At 38.5% G+C, this 16,899-nt stretch overlaps 1 long non-coding RNA gene and 1 pseudogene across 2 annotated transcripts in view; both read left to right on the plus strand.

Annotated features, from left to right (window-relative positions):
* The window catches only part of LOC309662146, a 1,064,955-nt gene that overhangs the window by 94,546 nt on the left and 953,510 nt on the right, over positions 1 to 16,899 (plus strand). The gene's annotated exons all lie outside the window — the stretch shown is intronic.
* LOC309661098 (AP-3 complex subunit sigma-2 pseudogene) lies at positions 6,853 to 15,057 on the plus strand (annotated as a pseudogene). Its single transcript has one exon. The product of its transcript is annotated as an AP-3 complex subunit sigma-2 pseudogene (transcript).

Here is a 16,899-nt window from a genome sequence, read left to right on the forward strand (position 1 = left end):
TATAATTGTTTTACAATGGTGTGTTAGTTTCTGCTTTATAACAAAGTGAATCAGTTATACGTATACATATGTGCCCATATCTCTTCCCTCTTGCATCTCCCTCCCTACCACCCTCCCTATCCCACCCCTCTAGGTGGTCACAAAGCACCGAACCGATCTCCCTGTGCTATGTGGCTGTTTCCCACTAGCTATCTATTTTACGTTTGGTAGTGTATATATTTCCATGCCACTCTCTCACTTTGTCCCAGCTTACCCTTTCCCCTTCCCATATCCTCAAGTCCATTCTCCAGTAGGTCTGCATCTTTATTCCCCTCTTGCCCCTAGGTTCTTCTGACCATTTTTTTTTCTTTTTTTAGATTCCATATATATGTGTTATCATACAGTATTTGTTTTTCTCTTTCTGACTTACTTCACTCTGTATGACAGACTCTAGGTCCATCCACCTCACTACAAATAACTCAGTTTTGTTCCTTTTTATGGCTGAGTAATATTCCATTGTATATATGTGCCACTTCTTTATCCATTCATCCGATGATGGACACTTAGGTTGCTTCCATGTCTTGGCTATTGTAAATAGAACTGCAATGAACACTTTGGTACATGACTCTTTTTGAATTATGGTTTTCTCAGAGTATATGCCCAGTAGTGGGATTGCTGGGTCGTATGGTAATTCTAGTTTTAGTTTTTTAAGGAACCTCCACACTGTTCTCCATAGTGGCTGTATCAATTTACATTCCCACCAAGAGTGAAAGAGGGTTCCCTTTCCTCCACATCCTCTCCAGCATTTATTGTTTGTAGATTTTTTGATGATGGCCATTCTTACCGGTGTGAGATGATATCTCATTGTAGTTTTGATTTGCATTTCTCTAATGATTAATGATGTTGAGCATTCTTTCATGTGTTTGCTGGCAATCTGTATATCTTCTTTGGGGAAATGTCTATTTAGGTCGTTTGCCCATTTTTGGATTGGGTTGTTTGTGTTTTTGATATTGAGCTGCATGAGTTGCTTGATGTTTTGGAGATTAATCCTTTGTCAGTTGCTTCATTTGCAAATATTTTCTCCCATTCTGAGGGTTGTCTTTTCATCTTGTTTATGGTTTCCTTTGCTGTGCAAAAGCTTTTAAGTTTCATTAGGTCCCATTTGTTTATTTTTGTTTTTATTTCCATTTCTCTAGGAGGTGGGTCAAAAAGGATCTTGCTGTGATTTATGTCATAGAGTGTTCTGCCTATGTTTTCCTCTAAGAGTTTGATGGTGTCTGGCCTTACATTTAGGTCTTTAATCCATTTTGAGTTTATTTTTGTGTATGGTGTTAGGGAGTGTTCTAATTTCTTTCTTTTACATGTAGTGGTCCAGTTTTCCCAGCACCACTTATTGAAGAAGCTGTCTTTTCTCCACTGTATATTCTTGCCTCCTTTATCAAAGATAAGGTGACCATATGTGCTTGGGTTTATCTCTGGGCTTTTTATCCTGTTCCATTGATTTATATTTCTGTTTTTGTGCCAGTACCATACTGTCTTGATTACTGTAGCTTTGTAGTATAGTCTGAAGTCAGGGAGCCTGATCCCTCCAGCTCTGTTTTTCTTTCTCAAGATTGCTTTGGCTATTCGGGATCTTTTGTGTTTCCATACAGATTGTGAAATTTTTGTTATAGTTCTGTGAAAAATGCCAGTGGTAGTGTGATAGGGATTGCATTCAATCTGTAGATTGCTTTGGGTAGTAGAGTCATTATCACACTGTTGATTCTTCCAATCAAAGAACATGGTATATCTCCCCATCTATTTGTATCATCTTTAATTTCTTTCATCAGTGCCTTATAATTTTCTGCATACAGGTCTTTTGTCTCCTTAGGTAAGTTTATTCTAGATATTTTATTGTTTTTGTTGCAATGGTAAATGGGAGTGTTTTCTTAATTTCACTTTCAGATTTTTCATCATTAGTGTATAGGAATGCAAGAGATTTCTGTGCATTAATTTTGAAACCTGCTACTTTACCAAATTCATTGATTAGTTCTAGTAGTTTCCTTGTAGCATCTTTAGGACTCTCTATGTATAGTATCATGTCACCTGCAAACAGTGACAGCTTTACTTCTTCTTTTCCAATTTGGATTCCTTTTATTTCTTTTTCTTCTCTGATTGCTGTGGCTAAAACTTCCAAAACTATGTTGAATAATAGTGGTGAGAGTGGGCAACCTTGTCTTGTTCCTGATCTTCGTGGAAATGGTTTCAGTTTTTCACCATTGAGGATGATGTTGGATGTGGGTTTGTCATATATGGCCTTTATTATGTTGAGGAAAGTTCCCTCTATGCTTACTTTCTGGAGGGTTTTTATCATAAATGGGTGTTGAATTTTGTTGAAAGCTTTCTCTGAATCTATTGAGATGATCATATGGTTTTTCTCCTTCACTTTGTTACTATGGTGTATCACGTTGATTGATTTGTGTATATTGAAGAATTCTTGCATTCCTGGGATAAACCCCACTTGATCATGGTGTATGATCCTTTTGATGTGCTGTTGGATTCTGTTTGCTAGTACTTTGTTGAGGATATTTGCATCTATGTTCATAAGTGATATGGGCCTGTAGTTTTCTTTCTTTGTGTCATCTTTGTCTGCTTTTGGTATCAGAGTGACGGTGGCCTCGTAGAATGAGTTTGGGAGTGTTCCTCCCTCCGCTATATTTTGGAAGAGTTTGAGAAGGATAGGTGTTAGCTCTTCTCTAAATGTTTGATAGAATTCACCTGTGAAGCCATCTGGTCCTGGGCTTTTGTTTGTTGCAAAATTTTTAATCACAGTTTCAAATTCAGTGCTTGTGATTGGTCTGTTCATGTTTTCTATTTCTTCCTGGTTCAGTCTTGGAAGGTTGTGCATTTCTAAGAATTTGTCCATTTCTTCCAGGTTGTCCATTTTATTGGCATATAGTTGCCTATAGTAATCTCTCATGATCCTTTGTATTTCTGCAGTGTCAGTTGTTACTACTCATTTTCATTTCTAATTCTATTGATTTGAGTCGTCTCCCCTTTTTTCTTGGTAAGTCTGGCTAATGGTTCATCAATTTTGTTTATCTTCTCAAAGAACCAGCTTTTAGTTTTATTGCTCTTTGCTATTGTTTCCTTCATTTCTTTTTCATTTATTTCTGATCTGATCTTTATGATTTCTTTCCTTCTGCTAACTTTGGGGTTTTTTGTTCTTCTTTCTCTAATTGCTTTAGGTGTAAGGTTAGGTTGTTTATTTGAGATGTTTCTTCTTTCTTAAGGTAGGCTTGTAAAGGTATGAACTTCTCTCTTAGAACTGCTTTTGTTGCACCCCATAGGTTTTGGGCCGTTGTGTTTTCATTGTCATTTGTTTCGAGGTATTTTTTGATTTCCTCTTTGATTTCTTCAGTGATTTCTTGGTTATTAAGTAGTGTGTTGTTTAGCCTCCATGTGCTTGTATTTCTTACAGAATTTTTCCTGTAATTGATATCTAGTCTCATAGTGTTGTGGTCAAAAAAGATACTTGATACGACTTCAATTTTCTTAAATTTACCAAGGCTTGATTTGTGACCCAAGATATGATCTATCCTTGAGAATGTTCCGTGAGCACTTGAGAAGAATGTGTATTCTGTTGTTTTTGGATGGAATGTCCAATAAATATCAGTTAAGTCCATCTTTTTAAATGTTTCATTTAAGGCTTGTGTTTCCTTATTTATTTTCATTTTGGATGATCTGTCTATTGGTGAAAATGGGGTGTTAAACTCCCCTAGTATGACTGTGTTAGTGTCGATTTCCCCTTTTATGGCTATTAGTATTTGCTTTATGTATTGAGTTGCTCCTATGTTGGGTGCATAAGTATTTACTATTGTTAAATCTTGTTCTTGGATTGATCCCTTGATCATTATGTAGTGTCCTTTTTTGTCCCTTGTAATAGTCTTTATTTTAAAGTGTATTTTTTCTGATGTGAGAATTGCTACTCCAGCTTTCTTTAATTTCCATTTGCATGGAATATCTTTTTCCATCCCCTCACTTTCAGTCTGTACGTGTCCCTAGGTCTGAAGTGGGTCTCTTGTAGACAGCATATATACAGGTCTTGTTTTTCTATCCATTCAGCCAGTCTATGTCTTTTGGTTGGAGCATTTAATCCATTTATATTTAAGGTAATTATCAATATGTATGTTCCTATTACCATTTTCATAATTGTTTTGTGTTTATTATTGTAGGTCTTTTCCGTCTCATGTGTTCCTGCCTAGAGAAGTTCCTTTAGCATTTGTTGTAAAGCTTGTTTGGTGGTGCTGGATTATCTTAGCTTTTGCTTGTCTGTAAAGCTTTTAATTTCTGTGTCAAATCTGAATGAGATCCTTGTTGGGTAGAGTAACCTTGGTTGTAGGTTTTTCTCCTTCATCACTTTAAATATGTCCTGCCACTCCCTTCTGGCTTGCAGAGTTTCTGCTGAAAGATCAACTGTTAACCTTATGAGTATTCCCTTGCATGTTATTTGTTGCTTTTCCCTTGCTGCTTTTAATATTTGTTCTTTGTATTTAATTTTTGATAGTTTGTTTAATATGTGTCTTGGCTTGGTTCTCCTTGGATTTATCCTGTATGGGACTCTCTGTGCTTCCTGGACTTGATTAACTATTTCCTTTCCCATATTAGGGAAGGTTTCAACTATAATCTCTTCAAATATTTTCTCAGTCCCTTTCTTTTTCTCTTCTTCTTCTGGGAACCCTACAATTCGAATATTGGTGTATTTAATGTTGTCCCAGAGTTCTCTGAGACTATCCTCAATTCTTTTCATTCTTTTTTCTTTATTCTGCTCTGCAGTAGTTATTTCCACTATTTTATCTTCCAGGTCACTTATCCGCTCTTCTGCCTCAGTTATTCTGGTATTGATCTCTTCTAGAGAATTTTTAATTTCATTTATTGTGTTGTTCATCACTGTTTGTTTGCTCTTTAGTTCTTCTAGGTCCTTGTTAAACGTTTCTTGTATTTTCTCCATTCTATTTCCAAGATTTTGGATCATCTTTTCTATCATTATTCTGAATTCTTTTTCAGGTAGACTGCCTATTTCCTCCTCATTTGTTAGGTCTGGTGGGTTTTTGCCTTGCTCCCTCATCTGCTGTGTGTTTCTCTGTCTTCTCATTTTGCTTAACTTACTGTGTTTGTGGTCTCCTTTTTGCAGGATGCAGGTTTGTAGTTTCTGTTGTTTTTGGTGTCTGTCCCCAGTGGCTAAGGTTGGTTCAGTGTGTTGTGTAGGCTTCCTGGTGGAGGGAACTAGTGCCTGTGTTCTAGTGGATGAGGCTGGATCTTGTCTTTCTGGTGGACAGGTCCACATCTGCTGGTGTGTTTTGGGGTGTCTGTGGCCTTATAATTTTAGGCAGCCTCTGTGTTAATGGATGGGGTTGTGTTCCTGTCTTGCTAGTTGTTTGGCATGGGGTGTCCTGCACTTTAGCTTGCTGGTCATTGAGTGGAGCTGGGTTTTGGCGTTGAGATGGAGATCTCTTGGAGATTTTCGCCATTTGATATTACATGGAATTAGGAGGTCTCTTGTGGACCAGTGTCCTGAACTTGGCTCTCCCACCTCAGTGGCACAGCCCTGATGCCTGGCTGAAGCACCAAAAGCCTGTCCTCCACACGGCTGTGAATCAAAGGGAGAAAGAACAGAAAGAAAGAAGATAAAATAAAATAAAATAAAATAAAGTTATTAAAATAAAAAATACAAAGTAATTATTAAGAAAAAAAATTTTTTTAGTATAAAAAAAAAAAGGACAGACAGAACCATAGAACAAATGGTAAAAGCAAAGCTATATAGACAAAATCACATACAGAAGCTGTAATCACATACACACAAAAAGAGAAAAAGGGAAAAAATATATATATCGTTGCTCCCAGAGTCCACCTCCTCAATTTGGGATGATTCATTGTCTATTCAGGTTTTCCACAGATGCAGGCACATCAAGTTGATTGTGGCGATTTAATCTGCTGCTCCTGAGGCTCCTGGGAGAAATTTCCCTTTCTCTTCTTTGTTCGCACAGCTCCTGGGGTTCAGCTTTGGATTTGGCCCCGCCTTTGCGTGTAGCTCGCCTGACGGCGTCTGTTCTTCGCTCAGACAGGACGGGCTTAAAGGAGCAGCTGATTCGGGGGCTCTGGCTCACTCAGGCCGCGGGGGAGGGAGGAATAAGGAGGCGGGGCGAGCCTGCGGCGGCAGAAGCCTACATGACGTTGCACCAGCGTGAGGCACGCCGTGCGTTCTCCCGGGGAGTTGTCCTTGGATCACTGGACCCTGGCAGTGGCGGGCTACACAGGCTCCCGGGAGGGGAGGTGTGGAGGGTGACCTGTGTTTGCACACAGGCTTCTTGGTGGCGGCAGCAGCAGCCTTAGCATCTCATGTCCGTCTCTAGGGTCCGCGCTGATAGCCTCGGCTCGCGTCCATCTCTGGAGCTCCTTTAAGCGGCGCTCTTAATCCCCTCTCCTCACGCACAAGAAACAAAGAGCCAAGAAAAAGTCTCTTGCCTCTTCGGAAGCTCCAGACTTTCCCGGACTCCCTCCCGGCTAGCTGTGGTACACTAGCCCCTTCAGGCTGTGTTCACGCAGCCAACCCCCATCCTCTCCCTGGGATCCGACTGAAGCCCGAGCCTCAGCCACCAGCCCCCACCCATCCCGGCGGGTGAGCAGACAAGCCTCTCGAGCTGGTGAGTGCTGGTCGGCACCAATCCTCTGTGCGGGAAACTCTCCTCTTTGCCCTCCGCATCCCTGTTGCTGCGCTCTCCTCCGTGGGTCCGAAGCTTCCCCCCTCCACCACCCGCAGTCTCCGCCTGCAGATGGGCTTCCTAGTTTGTGGAAACCTTTCCTTCTTCACAGCTCCCTCCCACTGGTGCAGGTCCCGTCCCTATTCTTTTGTCTCTGTTTTTTCTTTTTTCTTTTGCCCTACCCAGGTACATGGGGAGTTACTTGCCTTTTGGGAGGTCTGTGGTCTTTTGCCAGTGTTCAGTAGGTGTTCTGTAGTAGTTGTTCCACATGTAGATGTATTTCTGATGTATTTGTGGGGAGGAAGGTGATCTCTGCGTCTTACTCTTCCGCTATCTTGAAGCTCCTCCCCTCATAACTTAGATTTAAAGCAAACATCACAATGGAAGTGAGTAAATTTGACCTATCAAAATTTGGGCAATGCAGTTATATTTCACTAAAAGGAAATTTAGAGCCATAATTCATACTTTAAAAAGAGGACTGAACATCAATGATCCAAGACTATGATAAAGTTAGAAAAAAATCAACAAATCATACCTAAAAATAGCAAAAGGTAGAAAACAATACAGAAATGAACATATATTATTAAAATTGAAAATCAACCTACGATAGAGGTGATTAACTAAGACACCTTCTACCTTAGTTCTTTGTAAAGACCAATACAATTGACAAATGCCTGGAACCTCTGACAAGAATGATCAAGGAAGAGAGTAACTAATAAGTAACCAATATCATAAATGGGAAAATGTTACTAAATATATCTCTAATTTTAGAGAAATTTTAAAATCTGGGGGTTATTATGAATGTTAGGTCAATAATTTTGGAAAACTAACTGTATACATTCTATAAAAATAAATTTACCAAAGCTCACATAAGATAAAACATTAGAATTGTTGATATATATTTAATATTAAAATTAGTGACTTTCTATAACTCTAGGCCCAGATTGGTTCACTGATGAATTCTAACAAATATTTAAGGAGGGAATAACATCTCTCTTTACAAAAGCTCTAATAAATAAGAAGAGGAGAAAAGATATTTCTCAACTCTTTATGAAATCAACATCGCTTTGATATCAAAACTTGACAAGTTCATGTTAATAAAAATACAAATCAATCTTATTCACGAACGTAGAAGCAAAAATCCTAAACAAATATCAGCCAATAAAACTCAGTGGTTTAAAGAGGCTGTTACATCAAGAACCAAGGAGGTAGTATTTTAGGAATTCCAGAATGGTTTACTATTTGAATATCTATCAATACAGTTCAGTATGTTAATATACTACTAATAATAAAAAAAAAGATATAATTATTTCGAAATATTCAGAAAAATAATTTGATATTATTCAGTACCCATTCATAAACAATCATTGGAAACTAGGAGTAGAGGATAACTTTATTAAGAAGATAGCTGTACTTAGTGTATTCAGAATAGATCACATATATCTGCGAATTTTTAAAAAAAGTCTGCTTTATTCACATGGTACTCCATCTCCTTACAAAGCTGTATGTAATTTCCTTTTTGTTGGGAACCATGTTATACAATTAATTTTGTATTTGTCTTTGGCAAATACAAATACTGGGAAAATAGTACACAGTTTATTACAAAGTCAGTGCTTTTTCGTGTCTTTACTTCGAATTCTGTTGATTCATAGCTTTGTATTGCTAATTCCTTCTCTTTATTCTGATTTACTCAAAGATCATCTTTTCAGGTAGGAGTTCTCCAAGCATCTTGGCCAAAATGATTCCCTAAGGTCTCTCTGAACACGTATTCAGCTAAGTTATCAGGGATAAAAACAATCACCTTATGTGATTACACATTCATACTTGCATGTCACAATATTTTTTGAGTGCTTCTAAGTGTCAAGGGTTCTTCTACTTACCATGGATAGAGTAGTGATGAAAACACAATCCCTGATCTGCTTTATTTTGGGAGGAGTGAGACAGTTAAAATAACAAATATTAAAACTTCAGAAAATGACAAAGACTCCTTGATAATAAATCACAGTAGCAGATATAAAACAAATTGTTGTAGTACTTTTCATACTTGGGTTCCTCCTTTCAGTGGCCACCTAAGATTAATAATATATGTTCATAATCCAAGAAAATACATTGTGATAATCACTTTTGGTTTAAAGATACATGGTCCCAAAAAATAGTGAGAGGAGATTATATACATATTTTTATGGTAATCCTTACAACTAAATTAAAAATAAAGTCTATGTGTTTTGATCAACATTTTAAAATAATAGTACCACATACTGAGGACTTTCAAGTATACTTAAAACAATTTTAATGGATTATTTAGTAGAAGTTCTGTATTAATAATATCACTTTTCCTTTCCTCTAACCTCCAGAATTTATCCTACAATTTGTAGAGCACATACTTCTCTTTTATAAAGCTCTTGTCATTTTGTAGTGGTGCATTACTAATCAGACAATTATTCCATACTGGTAAAACATTACTTAAAGTATTTATTATAGCTCATAGACTATTAAAGTTACCCAGTTATAAATTGCTTACATTACATAAGGTGTCATTTGCTACACAGTTCAAAACTACTTGTCCTTTCTCAAAGCAAGTGTTGCCTAATTATAATGGCTGCAATTATAAACACATAACTTTCAAGAATGACATTTATTGACTTAATTGAAGTAAATTTCGATGAAAATTTTTTCCTCAAACATAAAATTAATAAAGACTGTCCTTTGTAGAAAATCTCAATTATGTACATTTTGTAATTTTTACCTCCCGTGTTCATTTATGTATTCTTTTGTTCAATGAATACTTTTAGAATATTTAGTATATATAAGGAAATGTACACAAGAAAGTCAACAGAACCAGCACTATAAGGTAATGGGTGTTAATTAAACTGTCAAGCAAGTGGCATCTGTGGCTTATTATCAAGAGTAGAAGTCTGAACACTTCTGTCCACTGCATTTTGATATCAGAGTTGCCAGAGAAAACACAATGCAGTCAAGTATTGGATGGAACAATGATTTACTCACCTAGAGACAAGGCAGAGCAAGATTAACTTCATTAGTGGGTGTCAGTACCCCATTGCCAGCAGGTCCCTCCCAGCAGTGGACACAGGGCAATTAACCTGCAGGAATGCCTCTTGTGCTGCAGCAAAAGGATCCTGTCCCCTCCTGGCAAGGGACAGATATAATAGTGGGTTGGCCAGGTGCCATATGAGGCACATGCTTAAGCAAAACAAAGAAATACACATTGAGTCTGAACAGCAAAAGCTATTCCCACACAATGTGATAAATTCAGCACAAGCTGTGAGGTTTCTTTATCTCTTGGTAAAGAAGTGTTCCTGCCTCAAGGCCCATTCTTATGTGGCCAAGTAGAAACCCAAAAACTGCATGTAGGATATTGCCTTTCCCAACAGAATTCCTGCTGAATTCATGCTCAGTGGGAGCCACCTAGGAGATTGGGCCACCTATATGCAATCTTAGCTTGACTTGGTAAATGCATGGTGGCTAAATTGAGAGAGACTACATTCTACGATAATCCATATTGGTCAGATAATATGGAATTCTACCTTATTTTTAACATCGTATCTTAGAAGAGCATTACCGTAAGACCGTACATAGAGAAAAATATTCAGAACAGTAAGACTGGAAACTTTCATGTAAGACAGAGTTGAAGGAATTGGGGATGTCCAGTGGTAGCCAAAGAAAAATAAAATGAATATTGAGGAAAGATAAAGGAAGTATAATTTGTGCTAAATTTCTCATAATAAGGGTGCAATTCTCAATAAGGTTCTAACTTACATAGTAATTTACATGTAAATACAAAATAAATTTACAATAATTAATAAAAATGTTTTAAAGAGACAGAAACATAGAGTTAAAGTAGACAAAAAAAAGACTATAAAAGATATAAATGGGAGATGCTCTCTGGAAGTAGCCGGTGGTGAAAGGAGCGTGGTGGGCAAAGATGGTTCAGGCAATTCTGGTTTTCAATAACCACGGGAAGCCGCGGCTGGTCCGCTTCTACCAGCGTTTCCCAGAAGAAATTCAACAGCAGATTATTTGAGAGACCTTCCATCTAGCTCTCAAGCGGGATGACAACATCTGTAACTTCTTGGAGGGTGGAAGTTTGATTGGTGGCTCTGACTACAAACTGATTTATCAGCATTATGCTACCCTCTATTTTGTATTTTGTGTGGATTCATCAGAGAGTGAACTTGAGATCTTGGACCTCATCAAGGTTTTTGTGGAGACTCTGGATATATATTTCAAAAATGTTTGTGAATTGGATTTGATCTTCCATATGGATAAGGTGCACTACGTTCTTCAGGAGGTGGTGATGGGTGGGATGGTGTTGGAAACAAACATGAATGAAATCGTGGCTCAGACTGAAGCTCAGAACAGGCTGGAGAAATCCAAGGGTGGCCTTTCAACAGCGCCTGCCCAGGCCATGTCTGCCATGAAAAACATCAACTTGCCAGAGATGCCTCGGAATATCAACATTGGCGATCTCAACATCAAGTCCCCAGCTTGTCCCAATTTGTCTGAGGGTGGAAGATGGCTACACTGAGTCCTTGGAACCAGCAAAGCTGAGCCAGTCCTGCAGCAAAACCCGCTCTGTGCCCTGGAGGAGTCCCGCCTCGGGCAGTGGCCCCTGTTGTCCCGAATCGGGAAGGAGTCCTGTGTCCACTGCCAGCCTGTGCTTGCTTCTCACATATGGAGCACATGCCTACTGGCTCTACTCGAGTTGGCACACCCAGAATCCTTTTGTATAGCCACGCTGTCTCATCACCACCTCCTGCGGCTCACACTCTCCACTGCCACGGTCTGGGCTCTGCTCTCCCAGGTGTTTATGTGCAGGACACAATCCAAATCGTAAGCCTGTTGTTTGCCTGCCCTCCACATTTCTGCCAATAGGGAGGGCACACCCCCACAGCCAGAGGGGTCCCCCTCAAAGGGGAGAGGCCCTGTGTCTGTAGAAGGCAAAGCTGACAACATGTGGAACATAGAAATTATGACTCTTGCAGGTTTAAAATACATTCTCCTCCCGAGGAGCAGAGGGGTCAGTTCTGAATGATGAGTCTTCTTTGTCCAGGAAACCCACTGCTGTCTACACCAGCTTCTGCAGCATGAGAGCCTGAGCTGGGGTCATGTGCTCTGGACCTGGCACAGGCGAAGGCTGGGGACACGGGCAGCCTGCTGGCTGAGACCGGTGGCAGTGCAGCATCTTCTCCCCAGTGTGCGAGGGGTCCCTGCCTGAGCTCCCTCTGGGCACGCCCTGTTGCCCTCAGATGACAGTCCTCTAGAGCTAGCTGTGGAAACCTGTAAATGTTTACGTGTGCTAAGAGCCTTTCTTCCTGTGGTTAACTTAGAGCTGAAGCTGCTTCTCGAAGTAGTGCCTCTTACTCCTGCGCTGCCTCGGGGCCAGGTCTCGGGTGTGATGTTGAGCTCCCTGGAGATTAGGGAGCTCGCTGCACCATCATGGTAAAGTCTCCCGGCCTGGGGACTTTTCGTGCCTGCCGGCCGGTGGCCCAAACTGTTTCCTCAGGCCTCCTGATGCTGTCGCAGAGCCCATCTGAGATGGTGCCCGGCAGGACCATGGTCAGGACCACGTCTTTTCCCGCTTTGAACAGTGCTTCCTGTGGTTGGTGCCCTTTGCTCCCTGTAGCCTCTTAGCCTCAGTCTTTTGGAACATCTCTGATAACCTCATAGATGGGCAGTGTTGATCAGAATGTAGGCCCTCTTATGTTGGAAGAGGGAAATGTAGGTTAATATATCTATCTGATGTTAAAACCTCTGATATTCTTTTAAAGAATTTATTTTTTTTTTAAACAGACATTTCAGCATATTCACATCCCTCTCACATTTGCTGAAAGTGATACAGGAGCAAAGAAGGAAAACGATATTTATTTTGCACCTACTGTAAGGTGGCATGAGCGAGATCCTTCCACAATCCTTACAACAGACACTGTTATCTCCATTTTGCAAGTCAAGAAAGTAAGACTCAGAGAGGTCAAGTAACCTGCTTTAGGTAGGTCACAAGGGCTAAGAATTGAGACTGTCTGCCTAAATCCACAGTTCATTTTCTTTTCACTGCTCAAATGGTTTCTCCCAATTTTATTTTCTTTCTTATGGATAAGGAAACCTCAAAAAGTTCGGGTAGCTTCTCAGAAACTGTGATAAAAACCAGCTTGGTAGCCAGTGACAGCATCAAAGAGTGTAAGCTGGGGGGTCCTCCACATGCCTCCATTGAACTGGTGAGGAAACAGAAGCCCAGAGTGTTAAGTGTTGTATCAAGGGTCACAAAGCTAGAACCAAGTCATTTTTCTTTTTTCTTTTTTTAAAATTTGTATTGGAGTATAGTTGATTTACAATGTTGTGTTAGTTTCAGGTGTACAGTAAAGTGAATCAGTTATACGTATACATACCAAAAAAAAAAAGATATAAATGATGTATTTAATGAATAAATCCGAAAGACATATATTGAATTCACATCCTGAAAGAAGGAGTGAACTTTCTTTTCAAGGGCTCGTGGAACTTTATAAAACTTCAATAGATTAGAAATTTTAATAACTGAATCTATAACAGAAACCTGGAAAACAAGAACATCAGAAAAATGAACATTAAAAAACATAAACTATCCTTAATGATTATTTTGTGGCAAAAAAGAAAAATTGATCCTAACTTGACATATACTTTGTAAATAATAATAAACATGTCATAATTAAAACTTTGAAAATTAAGTAAAACAACCCTCAGAGGGATATTTATAGCTGAAATATTTAGATTAGTAAAAGGAAATAATTTAGTTAATTGAATTATCTAATTTAAAAGGGTTAGAAAAATGATCAACAAAACAAACCAAAGGACCTGAAGAAAGAGCACAGTGAAGTTAAAAACAAATGTGAGTGAATTGAAAAACAACGATCACATTTTAAATATTATTGGTTTTTTGAAAATGAAAGACAGCTAAGCCTATTAAGATAAAATAAGGAGGAAAGTGGTATTAAATTGTACATGAAAAAATGAACTCTAAACTCTGTAAAAAGAAACTAGAGAAAATTAAATATTTTATACCAAATGTAATTGTAAGAATGGACTCCAAAAATATTGGGATAGTAAACTGACCAAATATTCTGGAAGAAAATTATGACGCCAGGTGCACAGAGCTCTGTGCCCCCATGTCAACCCCTTCAAATCTTTCGGAAATATAAAATCCTGCTACTACTTAAACTGTTTCAGAGTTGAGAAGAGGGAAAATTACAAATCATTTTTACAAAGCATGTATTGTATCATTGTATCAAATTCCACAATAATATGCAAATGAAAAAATACCATACACTAGCCTTACTTTTGAAAAATGTGAAAGTACTGGAAACACATTAAAAGAAAGAAATCATCATGTGAGATTGATTCTAGTAATAAAATGTAGAATTTATTATTCAAAATCTGCTATTTTCAGTTTATCAACAAGATTGATCAAAGGAGAAATGACATTAAAAATCTCTATAGATGCTTAGAAAGCAGTTGACAAAAATTAATATCCATTTCTGTTAAAAAAACTCTTTTTGGAATACATATGCACACACACACACACACACACACACATGCACACACTGAAAGCCACAGTTATGCTTAAATGTGAAATACTAGGTCGTTACTGTTAAAGTTAATGATGCCCAATATTGCCACTATTTATGTACACTTTCTGGAAGAATTTGACAATGCAATTAGGTAAGAGAAAGACATGATTGCTATAAACATTGGAAGGAAAGTATCTAACTTATTATTTGCAGATGATATGGAGATACGGATTTATACCTGGAAAACATGAGAAAGTCAGTTGAAACCCCCTTGGAAACAACAGAAGAATTCAATAAGGGAGCTATTTACAAGATTAAGATATAAAAAGCAATAGCTTTCTTAGATAAACATTTAAAAAATAACTGGTGAACTCTCTGCAATTGGACCTGTTAAAGCAGAGATAAGTAACCAACTACCAACGATAATGTAGAAAGACCCCTCTGAATGGGAGCACAATTATTTTGGATGAATTCTAAACTTTTAGCCATGAGTTTGGGGAATCTGACCCTAGGAACAAAGGCTTTTGACCCTAGTGGCATAATTCCTATGATTCAGCTTCCTGTAGAACCTGCACCTATTCTGATAATTCTTGTATGTGCAATAATTTTTGTTGAATTCTTCATTCTGCACTCTGGTCTTGGTGCCTGAGTGTCTTCTTGGACATTGAACCTTAGCCAATTGCTCTAATCACCTGAATATACATATTTTAATTCCTGTCTCTCTGTTATTGATCTGAACTTAGCTTGATCCTGACAAATAGACCATCCCAAATTGTGAGTTTTTTTTTTTAAACATCTTTATTGAAGTATAATTGCCTTACAATGGTGTGTTAGCTTCTGCTTTATAACCAAGTGAATCAGTTATACATATACAATATGTTCCCATATCTCTTCCCTCTTGCATCTCCCTCCCTCCCACCCTCCCCATCCCCCACCCTAGGTGGTCAGAAAGCACCGAGCTGATCTCCCTGTGCTATGCGGCTGCTTCCCACTAGCTATCTATTTTACATTTGGTAGTGTATATATGTCCATGACACTCTCTCACCCTGTCACATCTCACCCCACCCCCTCCCCATATCCTCGAGTCCATTCTCTAGTAGGTCTGTGTCTTTATTCCCGTCTTGCCACTAGGTTCTTCATGGCCTTTTTTTTTTTTCCCTTAGATTCCGTATATATGTGTTAGCATGCTGTATTTGTTTTTCTCTTTCTGACTTACTTCACTCTGTATGACAGACTCTAACTCCATCCACCTCATTACAAATACCTCCATTTCATTTCTTTTTATGGCTGAGTAATATTCCATTGTATATATGTGCCACATCTTCTTTATCCATTCATCTGTCGATGGACATTTAGGTTGCTTCCATGTCCTGGCTATTGTAAATAGAGCTGCAATGAACATTTTGGTACATGACTCTTTTTGAACTATGGTTTTCTCAGGGTATATGCCCAGTAGTGGGATTGCTGGGTCGTATGGTAGTTCTATTTGTAGTTTTTTAAGGAACCTCCATACTGTTCTCCATAGTGGCTGTATCAATTTACATTCCCACCAACAGTGCAAGAGTGTTCCCTTTCCTCCACACCCTCTCCAGCATTTATTGTTTCTAGATTTTTTGATGATGGCCATTCTGACCGGTGTGAGATGATACCTCATTGTAGTTTTGATTTGCATTTCTCTAATGATTAATGATGTTGAGCATTCTTTCATGTGTCTGTTGGCAATCTGTATATCTTCTTTGGAGAAATGTCTATTTAGGTCTTCTACCCATTTTTGGATTGGGTTGTTCGTTTTTTTGTTATTGAGCTGCATGAGCTGCTTGTAAATCTTGGAGATTAATCCTTTGTCAGTTGCTTCATTTGCAAATATTTTCTCCCATTCTGATGGTTGTCTTTTGGTCTTGTTTATGGCTTCCTTTGCTGTGCAAAAGCTTTTAAGTTTCATTAGGTCCCATTTGTTTATTTGTGTTCTTATTTCCATTTCTCTGGGAGCAGGTTCAAAAAGAATCTTGCTGTGATGTATGTCATAGAGTGTTCTGCCTATGTTTTCCTCTAAGAGTTTGATGGTGTCTGGCCTTACACTTAGGTCTTTAATCCATTTTGAGTTTATTTTTGTGCATGGTGTCAGGGAGTGTTCTAATTTCATAGTTTTACATGTAGCTGTCCAATTTTCCCAGCACCACTTATTGAAGAGGCTGTCTTTTCTCCACTGTATATGCTTGCCTCCTTTATCAAAGATAAGGTGACCATATGTGTGTGGGTTTATCTCTGGGCTTTCTATCCTGTTCCATTGATCTATATTTCTGTTTTTGTGCCAGTACCAAACTGTCTTGATTACTGTAGCTTTGTAATATAATCTGAAGTCAGGGAGCCTGATTCCCCCAGCTCCATTTTTCGTTCTCAAGATTGCTTTGGCTATTCGGGGTCTTTTGTGTTTCCATACAAATTGTGAAATTTTTTGTTCTAGTTCTGTGAAAAATGCCAGTGGTAGTTTGATAGGGATTGCATTGAATCTGTAGATTGCTTTGGGTAGTAGAGTCATTTTCACAATGTTGATTCTTCCAATCCAGGAACATGGTATATCTCTCCATCTATTTGTATCATCTTTAATTTCTTTCATCAGT

This window comes from Balaenoptera physalus, assembly GCF_965194825.1.
Source record: "Balaenoptera physalus genome assembly, chromosome: 5".
NCBI classification, from domain to species: Eukaryota; Metazoa; Chordata; class Mammalia; order Artiodactyla; family Balaenopteridae; genus Balaenoptera; species Balaenoptera physalus.